Raw genomic sequence first — 9,473 nt, forward strand, 5'->3', positions numbered from 1 at the left:
TGCAACCTCTATCAACGTACATATATAGTGCAACCACTACCAACGTATGAGTAGCTTGACCAGTATCAATGTGCGTCGGAAGTGTAACCACTATCAACGAAAATTAATTGTACCAGTATCAACGTAAATCCGTTGTGCAACCAGTATCAAATCGGTAGTGCAACCTATTTCACAAGTCAAAAGTGCTACCAGTAATTATCAAACTGAACTAGGGCAGTATTACAACAGTTATGAAATATATCTGCAAATAACGTCACGCTCAGCAAATGAAATGTATAGGTGAAATTCATAGACTTTCGTTTTGCCTGTGATACTCAAGTTATAGTACATCTTCTAGAGCGAGAAAAATTATTAAAGTGAAAACAATCAGTTGATGGCTTCCATATGGCCTAGCTAGTGTAAAAACAAAGCTAGCTGAAGACATGTTGTCTGTGTAGCATCGTAATACAAAGGGAAGCTCCGTATCTGCACCTCCAACAACCTAAACGGTGTGTGAGTTCACTATGTAGAAGTTAGTTTATAAATGCCATTACACAAACTAAAACATCAGTGTGTTCAATGATAAATTACAAGTTCCAATCTGGCAAGATTACCAATACTGTAGTTCAAAGACACGTAAAGTCCTGACCGAAGACTTTCCCTGATCCTGTTTAATACTGGTGAATGTAACTCACCTCGGTCGACTGTCCGTTGTCCAGCTACTCTGTCCTGGAAGTGTGGTCACCTACAGCCTGTCCACGAGGACCCAAGTTATCCATCACTCCTCTACACGCCCACTATTTAAGTGCAATAGCAGCACAGACTCTCTAGGAGGCTGTAGGATTAACATCGCGCAGCATAACTCTCTATTTAACAACGGACACAGGATCACATTCACTACCGTCTCGTCACAACTAAAGATCAAGTTCAAATCTCTCGCGATTGGCGATTTATTATGGTTTGAACTTCATGGCTGCATCTTAAATGATTAATACGCGATTATTAAAATCTATTTGGAAATTGGCTATATTTTTCTGTGTACATACTTGCCGCATATAGGATTTAGTACATGGCAATACGTGAATCTTTTCTGATAATCTACACAAATGGTTGTTCGTAGAGGATGTGTTTACGTATACTATACTGTACACAAATGAAACATACATTACTGGTAGGGTCAAGGGGTGCTTCTGGATATTATACAGTACTGGAAACAACGTGGAGAACACCCACAATTGGGGATCTGTGTGGGGCAATATCACGTCAGATTAACAGTAGCCATGTGAAAACGTATGGAGGATGTTCCTTGTGTCCGGTGAAACATGATGTATCTGTCACCCACTGACGGCAATTTATATTGTTCTTCACGTCATATTTCAGTAGACACATGGACTATTCTATTTAAAATATTCTCATAAATTTGGTTTAATTTATTAATCCAAGATTAACGAAATCCAATTGCTCACAACTGTCAACTAAAGACTGTACACTTCTTTTTGTTCGAATTCAGGCACAGATAAGAAACAGTTCGAAAGTACAATAAAAATATTGACAACACAGCAGCAGCTATACTTGATGAAACGATCATTTTGGTCTCAGTGTAAACCGCAAACTCGAATACGTATACTTAAGAAATATACCCATAACCATCGACATTACAGTGCCCGTGTGTTGTACATCTGTAGATCCACGTCACAAAAGGCAGTCCACAATTACGACAGCACTAAACTCTATAGATCCAGTTCACCACCACCACCCCTCCCACCCCCCTCTTCGAAAAAAACAAAACCCAAAGTGTGTGTGTGTGTGTGTGTGTGTGTGCGTGTGTGTGTGTGTTGTTTGGTTAAGGCGATCGTTCCTCACGGTGAAGACCCGGGTTCGATAACCCACATGGGTACAATGTGTGTTTTGGTGTCCCCCGACCCACTAACCTCACTCACAATGACGACAATACTACATGCTGTAGATCCACTTCACACAAGGGGGCGGCCCTGAACGGTCAGCTCATATGATGGCCTTGAGCTAGGATACTGATGGGTGCGGCATTAAACAACAGACATATGAGGGAACCGTAGCTGCGTAGCTTCCATCTCTGTATGTGAGGGAACCGTAGCCTCGTAGCTTCCATCTCTGTATGTGTACTAGCTATACTTCTAGTTTATTGCATAGAGCGACGTTTCGGTGTGGATTCTTCCAAGGTTATCAATCTAAATATAACTTTTTATAAAGTTGTTATCCATAAAGTCGCAATCTTCGTTTTGGACTCACCAACGTCTAGAACGCAATGAGCACGCCTCCTGTTTCCTTTTGTTAATATAAAACTCCCCTACCCAAACCACCCAGGGAACTCATCAAGAAAGATTTCTGCAATCACGGAAAAGAGGATGTTTATTTACTGCATATCACGTGTCCTTCTGCGCCATAGACAACCAATGTCAGACAGAGACTTTGCCAGGACTTCCGAAGGTGACCCACCACTCCCGTGTCCTTCAACTTCACCGACAACAGGTGATACAGAGTTGCCTCCCTTTAGGCGTGCCAGGCACCTGCTGTCATAGTTAAATTCGAATCTGGATTTCTAGATTTCCATAACGTGTGTATATGAAATACAATACAACCAAGGACATGTTACCATGGTGACCGTTAAGTTCAGATTCTTGAAATACTGCTGATATTTACACAGGTGAGTACACTGATTACACACTTCATTGGCTGAGATCGGAATCATTTCCATAACAGAAAAGACATAAATATCAGTTATCACGTGAGTGTGTTTTTTGATGGTTGATATCCTGCATTAGGAATAACCATTGTATTTAGCGAGCCTTCTAAGATATCAATTCGAACCCACACTCTCATATTTAGGCACCCAATCGCAAGCAGACGAAGGCCATCACTTGCCTGACTCTGAAAGTGTGGGTTCGAATCCCGGATGGGACTCAACCCGACAAAAGTACTAGAATCTGTATTTTACTGAGAAAGTGTAATCCCAAATATAGCATATGTTACATTTGAAAACTTTCTACAAGGCTTTGCGTATTCGTACGACCTGTCAGTAACGGCAAGAGGCGAGAATAACTACAACAGGGCCCGACCTGGGTGCCGTTGTACAAAGCGATCTCAGCGCTAAGGTGACCGTAACTCCCATACCTTAACATAGACTTAAGGCAATCTTAGCACTAAGGTGACCGTAACTCCCATACCTTAACATAGACTTAAGGCAATCTTAGCACTAAGGTGACCGTAACTCCCATACCTTAACATAGACTTAAGGCGTAAGGTGACTTAGACACTAAGGTGACCGTAACTCCCATACCTTAACATAGACTTAAGGTAGTCAAGTCTTTAACATAGACTTAAGGCAGTCTGAAGTTGTTTTGTACAACGGCACCAAGAACAGATACGTCTGAGAGACCTTAACTCCCATACCTTAACATAAGGCGGCAGTTTCAAATGTCATGGTCTGCAACCGCCAGATTCAAACCCTAGATCTCCCAGAATAGGAAAACATGGTCGGTAAAAATATGATTTCGAAAACCAACGAGCGAGCTTGCCCGTTTGCATGTTCATTTCTTCCTGCCTTCAAATTCTGCCTCGAAGGGTGACTTGTGAATATCTATGAAATTCATTGAAAGGCTATATGAAAAATGCTACAGTTGAGTCAGAAGGGAATTCCTGTCATTGTATCTGGGATTCCCTTATATTCTGTATATGTTTTCAGGGGACAAAATGTTTAACCGTTACACGTGCTATAACGAGAGGTGACACAAACACGTTGTACAAACTGGTATTCGGGTGACAAATGTTTGTAACTATAGTGAGAAATATGTTTCAACGGTTGTTCACACAGTATACCAGAAAACAACTAATATTTCTAAAGCGTCGGAAAACTGTTAACACTGTAATCGTGGCTTTGTTCGTCGTGAAATGAATGAAAAAAGCAGGGTTCCCACATTTTTGTGAAAAAAGTTCATGATTTTTCCATGATTTTTCGAGACAAATATTGCTTTTCCAGACACAACAATATATGTCCTAGGTTATTTCGATACCTTTAATGCATACATATATATTACTGTGTCCGAGATAAGTTCTGGAGGCAAGGAGCGCAAAACCCTTTCAACCTTCAAACCCTGAATACATCATATTGTTTACAAGTTTAGTACATGTATTTAAGCAAGTAGTCACATATCTGCAAACTAATCCAGATAGACATATTGATGGCTGCCATAGCCCTTGCAGTACTGTTAAGAGATACTGTTCTGTTAGACAACAAAATAAAAACAAGATTATTCCAGGATTTGTCCATGATTTCATCCATTTTGTTAAAATTCCATTATTTTTTAAAGACTGGAAAATGGGGTGTGAAATTTCCAGGTTTCCCATGTCTTGTGGGAACGTGAAAAACACGTGAATTGCGCTGTTCCCAAGAAGAAACTGAAACGTGGACCAGGAATCAGTCCGTAAAGTGAACTAGGTGTGAAAACAACCAAACAAATGTGCTGTTATTATCAATTGATTTCTAAAATGAACTAAGTTCACAAATCAATACAAATTGAAATGTGTAACCATAGCAGTATAAACCTGTTTATAGGTACATAAAATACAACAGCAGTGATTATAGCAAAAACACAGTGACGGGAATATTCACCACTCGGCAACAGTAATTCAAGGCAAGGCAAGGCAAGGCAGGGCAAGGCAAGGCAAGGCAAGGCAAGGCAAGGCAAGGCAAGGCAAGGCAAGGCAAGGCAAGGCAAGGCGAGGCAAGGCGAGGCAAGGCGAGGCGAGGCGAGGCGAGGCGAGGCGAGGCGAGGCGAGGCAAGGCGAGGCAAGGCAAGGCGAGCAAGGCAAGGCGAGGCGAGGCGAGACTTCGTGCTTAAGAATATTTCGCTTATGTGACGACGTGCATGCGCGTGTCTGTTTGGCTGCTTGTACTAGCCCAGACCCTTTGCTGGTTTTAACCTGACCAACAGCAATTCACACAATAATACAGACAAATGCCAGATTCATTAACTCAACGTAGACAATGAAATGCCTTATATGGACTAGCTGAAACACTCACTAGTGTCGTAAGAGAATAACACTACTTACATCAGCACACTGTCCTCTGTAAGACGATGCTTTAGAAGACAACACAACATCTTGTAATGGCTACTGTAGTATTACAGCCACAAATAAACAAGGAATAATGACGTTGTAAGAAATGCAAAATGACTTTTTCAAAGTGTCAGTTGAGTTTGGATGATGGATGAATCATACCTGCAGCCATTACGAAAGTTCATATCACAACATGGACATATATAAACAACAGCTGTCTAAGAATGAATCGGATTGTCGTCACACATTGTCCACGAGATTAATGTATAGTTGATGCCTCGTAAATGCAGCTGACACTGAAGTCGCGCTAGACTCTCCATTGTATCAGTAGGCTTACATCAGAAGACATTCTGATGTACTTTCTGAAACCATTTCCAAGGTATCAGACAAGGGAAATCACGGGTGCCCTGGCAAGGACTATCTCGTCACACAGTGCATGGATGTAGACAATAAACATAATAAACAACTCAGATAATGATAACTCATTCACTTACTCAATCACAATCAAACTCAATCACAAACTCACTGACTCAATCACCCACCCACTCATTTAGTGAGTGAGTGAGTGAGTTTAGTTTTACGCCGTACTCAGCAACATTCCAGCTGTATTCGGTCTGTAAATAATCGAGTCTGGACCAGGCAATCCAGTGATGAACAGTATGAGCATCGATCTGCGCAATTGGAAACCGATGACATGTGTCAACCAAGCCAGCGAGCCTGACACCCGATCCCGTTAGTCGCCTCTTACGACAAGCATGGGTTATTGAAGGTTCATTCTAACCCGGACCTTCATGGGTTCCCACTCACTTACGCACGTACGTACGCACGCACTCCCCCACCCACCCACCCATCCAAACACTCAACTCACGCACGCACTCACCCACCCACCCAAACTCACCCACCCTCACCTCGCCACACCCACTACCCACTGACTCTCTCATAGCGATCAGCATGTCACAGAAGTAAGTTAAACCAAGCCCAGGGAATAACACATTGCATGACGATATGGCACCAAGTTTGTTTTTATACCATTTGGAGGTTCATTATATTTTGCTGATGGGGATATGGTGGTTAATTCATTAAAATGAATGTTGTTTTTCTCTGTGACGGATCACCGCCAATCACATCCCTGTTATCGGTTTGATATGGAATGTGATATACCGCCGATATTAAGAGCTGATAATACTGGCAAATAAACATTGTATTTGAGGAAATTGTCTTGACGTGAAGTGGTTCCCACTGCAAATGATGTCCCTAGGCAGTGAACTGGTCGATTAAGCTATCTGATATCGAGAACTACAAACGTTTTGACTGCAGCAAGATACTTTAGTTCTCGCCATTGATAATAATAGATCATATTAACATAAAGCACGCACGATGTGCTCTATAATAATCATGTGTTCGATTTATACGTCGCCGTTAAGAACACGATAATATGGAACTGATACTTCTGACTTTTAAATCAATTTTATTATTGTTTTTATTTTAGCACAGTAGGTTCATATAGCATCATAGCTTCTAACTTCTTTGAGAGGAAGTTAGAAGGAATATGCATATGGAAGGATGACAACATATGGATTGCAGTCATAATCCCCAACAGTACCGTACAAACATCTCCTCACGCTTGTATATATGCTTCTCTATTCTCATTCTGTTCATCACTTGCTTGATAACGGTGTTGGAACCTACACCGAAACGTCGTCCTCGCTGTAATAAAGAAGTTCCATAGTTTCTATCTGTGAAACCATTCTTTCTTAACAGCCGTAAACACCAATGACATATCTGCTTTCTAACTACACCAGAAAAACATCCACTTTTAAATGATATTTTTCAGTGTAAATTTCACAGCTGCCACTTATCGGTTGGTACAGGTGCTAATATGGACATGGAGGTGGTAACATGGACGTGGAGGTGGTAACATGGACGTGGAGGTGGTAACATGGACGTGGAGGTGGTAACATGGACGTGGAGGTGGTAACATGGACGTGTTGCGTAACGCTGTACTGGGAACTTGACCCAACCACAGGTGGCGCCACCTATCAACACCAGTATCAACCTCTGCCAAGATGAATATACTCTGTATAACACGTGTTTCATAACATGGCGGCAGTGGTAATTAACGATCTGGAAACTTTACATTCAAATTAAAGGGATGATTTCACATGTACATTGAAACTTGGTATATACGGACGCCTGCACTTACTCACCGTAGTTTCCGGAATGAGTTAACGCGAAAAATCGTCAACGCCACGGAATAAATATAGTCCCGATTACCTACAAAACCAGATTCCAATACACGCTAAACTGTGAAGTAATCACTCAGATATGACTTAAAATGAATATGTACTTCGTGTGCAGTTCAACGAACCACCACACGCTACAGGGTAGACTAAGGCTTAGTCTCTGAATATATATAATTTTGATAGTAACAAACAAGCCCATTTATATTGAAAAGGAGCCCTAGGAAGACCAGAGATTCCTGAACCTGAGGAAATCTAGACTTGCTTTATTTAGGGCTTTAGCACTGCAGAGAGGGTTTAGCAGTAGGGGAAATAATGTGGTTCAGGGACTGTGAGACAGACTAGCTACAGGGCTATCAAAGCAATTTAACATCGTCATGACATGCCCAGATTATCACATGAGCTGAGAGAGGTCCTCGGTATGATAGAGAGCGGACTACCCATTGACATGTGGAAACAATCTTAGGCTGCATGGTGCATCACAATGACCAGACTGAATACTCGCTTCCGCCAAACAGGCAGTGTCAGGGACGGGCCCCAGGGCACCAGATCACTCGTGACCACGCCCAACTATGACGTTAAGACACCCGTGACCACGCCCAACGAGGAGAGTCAGACACCCGTGACCACGCCTAACGAGGAGAGTCAGACACACGTGACCACACCCAACGAGGAGAGTCAGACACACGTGACCGAGCCCAACAAGAAGAGTCAAGGAGACGTGACCACGCCCAAAGATGAGAGCCACATACGTGGGTCCCAGCCGTACCGTACTGATGGTGGACTCCCCGCCGACAAGGGTACGGGAGGGTTCTGTATCCTGTACAGCAGGACCCCAGCCCTGTTCCACAAGACAACTCCTGTCTTGATCAATCAAGTCATGATCAACCTTACCCTGGCTGCCATGATTTTACGACTTCTCCCCTATAAAGCATCTGTCGTACTGTTGGGTTTGCTGGACCACAGAGCGACCTGTACATCTTCTCACAAGACCATGTTAGACTGAGACGCCGGGTTTTAGGTTTCCTCATCAGACGTGTGACGAACTCAGTCAAGGGCGCAGTCAGTGGAGGACACAATCGTTAGTGACTGATCGGTGTAATTATCCTCAAGTTCATTTCATCGTGAATGTGCCCTTTGATTATTTGCTCGAATACTGACATTATTATTTGCAGCAGCTTTTGTTGTCTTTTCGTAATTTGGAATCTTCTCCTCAGCCCGTCAGAGTACGCCACTTTAGCCCATACACCTGTTATTAAAATTTACTTTCATTTTTCACAATGGTGGTTTGTCGTTTTGTAATATCAGTGATTTCGATTTGGTGTCGTTTCTTTTGCCCGTTAGTTTATATGCCCAGCGTACCGCATGCAAGTCTTAGCTGGACTCTTGAAGCAGTTACAAACTGAAGCTGGACTCTTGAAGCAGTTACAAACTGAAGCTGGACTCTTGAAGCAGTTACAAACTGAAGAAACTGAAGGAGAGATGAAGAAATGTTAATCATTTCAGGTTGGTTGTATACGTGGTCAAAATTCATTGAGCGTTAGCAAATATCGTCTGTTGGTTAGTTCGTCAGCTCCTGTTTAAGAATATTTCGCCATGTAAAATATTTATTTTTATCAATTGATGTGAGACTACATGAGTTGATCGTGTTGATGAGTTAGATGTTTCCATCTTGCTCTCAGTAACAACAATAACTTTATTCTTTATGTCTGCGTGACTATATGTATTTAATCGCCTATCGTGATCTTGCATAACATAAAAAGATTATTTGGCCAATAATGGCATTGTCATGCTAATCCTGTGTATCCGATGTTGCTAAACTCCAACACGACGGACGTCGCCTGAGGCTCTCAGGTCTGTAGGAGCCATCTTCGTCATTACGTGAAAACACAGAGACGGAGAGAGTTGGTTCAAGCAGCCATTCGTCACGCCAGGCATCGGGGAACACACCTCACGTACGTGACGTGATCTACAACGTTGCTACACCTGCAACACCAGTCACATCCGGGCACTCCTTTGACTACCGGAAGTTCTAAATGATGTCCGGAGGTAGGTGAGGTCCGATAAAAGTACAGAATTTGCCAATCCAAAATACTGTTAATAATAGCACCTGTGACAAACAGTCATTCACGTATGCTATATTTTGCACGACACGTTCTT

The 9,473-nt window shown here is 42.4% G+C and overlaps 1 protein-coding gene across 1 annotated transcript in view; it reads right to left on the reverse strand.

Annotated features, from left to right (window-relative positions):
* Positions 1–766, reverse strand: part of LOC124253837 (carboxypeptidase B-like) — a 38,136-nt gene extending 37,370 nt beyond the window's left edge. The window contains exon 1 of the mRNA XM_046687687.1: positions 675–766. The gene's annotated coding sequence lies outside the window, so the exon portion shown is untranslated. The remainder of the gene's footprint in view (positions 1–674) is intronic.
* Positions 767–9,473: the final 8,707 nt, after the last annotated feature.

Source organism: Haliotis rubra, unplaced genomic scaffold, assembly GCF_003918875.1.
Source record: "Haliotis rubra isolate DU_JTF1 unplaced genomic scaffold, ASM391887v1 Scf555, whole genome shotgun sequence".
Taxonomy (NCBI): Eukaryota; Metazoa; Mollusca; class Gastropoda; order Lepetellida; family Haliotidae; genus Haliotis; species Haliotis rubra.